We start from the raw sequence: 2,500 nt of genomic DNA on the forward strand, positions 1-2,500 counted from the left end.
ATAACATGTTAGTATTAGAATATAGATTCTTCATATATGTATAGATATTCGAAAATTTTTTCTATTTAAACTAACGTATGGAAAACCAGGCATAAAATCACAATATTACCAGTTTAATATGGCTTAAATTCGAGTTTCATATAGTTATGATTCGATTTATATGCTTCAATATCATTGGTTAGTTAACTTTTGATATTTTCATATTATTTCACATGCCTTCACCGTGAGTGTTTTTTGCCATGCACACCTCACATTGTCAAAAATGTATGGGAAAAATTCATTTCAATACATTTCAGTTTGATTTGAAATGTCTTTATTATATATTTTAATGGCAATATGCCAAGGTTATATTCCATAAAATGTTAGTATAGAATATAGATTCTTCATATATGTATATATATTCGAGAATTTTTTTCTATTTAAACTAACGTATGGAAAACCAGGCATAAAATCACAATATTACCAGTTTAATATGGCTCAAATTCGAGTTTCATATAGTTATGATTCGATTTATATGCTTCAATATCATTGGTTAGTTAACTTTTGATATTTTCATATTATATCACATGCCTTCACCGTGAGTGTTTTTTGCCATGCACACCTCACATTGTCAAAAATGTATGGGAAAAATTCATTTCAATACATTTCAGTTTGATTTGAAATGTCTTTATTATATATTTTAGTGCCAATATGCCAAGGTTATATTCCATAACTCTTTATTTAAACTAACGTATGGAAAACCAGGCATAAAATCACAATATTACCAGTTTAATATGGCTTAAATTCGAGTTTCATATAGTTATGATTCGATTTATATGCTTCAATATCATTGGTTAGTTAACTTTTGATATTTTCATATTATATTTCACATGCCTTCACCGTGAGTGTTTTTTGCCATGCACACCTCACATTGTCAAAAATGTATGGGAAAAATTCATTTCAATACATTTCAGTTTGATTTGAAATGTCTTTATTATATATTTTAATGGCAATATGCCAAGGTTATATTCCATAACTCTTTATTTAAACTAACGTATGGAAAACCAGGCACAAAATCACAATATTACCAGTTTAATATGGCTTAAATTCGAGTTTCATATAGTTATGATTCGATTTATATGCTTCAATATCATTGGTTAGTTAACTTTTGATATTTTCATATTATATCACATGCCTTCACCGTGAGTGTTTTTTGCCATGCACACCTCACATTGTCAAAAATGTATGGGAAAAATTCATTTCAATACATTTCAGTTTGATTTGAAATGTCTTTATTATATATTTTAATGGCAATATGCCAAGGTTATATTCCATAAAATGTTAGTATAGAATATAGATTCTTCATATATGTATATATATTCGAGAATTTTTTTCTATTTAAACTAACGTATGGAAAACCAGGCATAAAATCACAATATTACCAGTTTAATATGGCTCAAATTCGAGTTTCATATAGTTATGATTCGATTTATATGCTTCAATATCATTGGTTAGTTAACTTTTGATATTTTCATATTATATCACATGCCTTCACCGTGAGTGTTTTTTGCCATGCACACCTCACATTGTCAAAAATGTATGGGAAAAATTCATTTCAATACATTTCAGTTTGATTTGAAATGTCTTTATTATATATTTTAGTGCCAATATGCCAAGGTTATATTCCATAACTCTTTATTTAAACTAACGTATGGAAAACCAGGCATAAAATCACAATATTACCAGTTTAATATGGCTTAAATTCGAGTTTCATATAGTTATGATTCGATTTATATGCTTCAATATCATTGGTTAGTTAACTTTTGATATTTTCATATTATATTTCACATGCCTTCACCGTGAGTGTTTTTTGCCATGCACACCTCACATTGTCAAAAATGTATGGGAAAAATTCATTTCAATACATTTCAGTTTGATTTGAAATGTCTTTATTATATATTTTAATGGCAATATGCCAAGGTTATATTCCATAACTCTTTATTTAAACTAACGTATGGAAAACCAGGCACAAAATCACAATATTACCAGTTTAATATGGCTTAAATTCGAGTTTCATATAGTTATGATTCGATTTATATGCTTCAATATCATTGGTTAGTTAACTTTTGATATTTTCATATTATATCACATGCCTTCACCGTGAGTGTTTTTTGCCATGCACACCTCACATTGTCAAAAATGTATGGGAAAAATTCATTTCAATACATTTCAGTTTGATTTGAAATGTCTTTATTATATATTTCAATGGCAATATGCCAAGGTTATATTCCATAAAATGTTAGTATAGAATATAGATTCTTCATATATGTATATATATTCGAGAATTTTTTTCTATTTAAACTAACGTATGGAAAACCAGGCATAAAATCACAATATTACCAGTTTAATATGGCTCAAATTCGAGTTTCATATAGTTATGATTCGATTTATATGCTTCAATATCATTGGTTAGTTAACTTTTGATATTTTCATATTATATCACATGCCTTCACCGTGAGTG

Source organism: Anastrepha obliqua, unplaced genomic scaffold (assembly GCF_027943255.1).
Source record: "Anastrepha obliqua isolate idAnaObli1 unplaced genomic scaffold, idAnaObli1_1.0 ptg000319l, whole genome shotgun sequence".
Taxonomy (NCBI): domain Eukaryota; kingdom Metazoa; phylum Arthropoda; class Insecta; order Diptera; family Tephritidae; genus Anastrepha; species Anastrepha obliqua.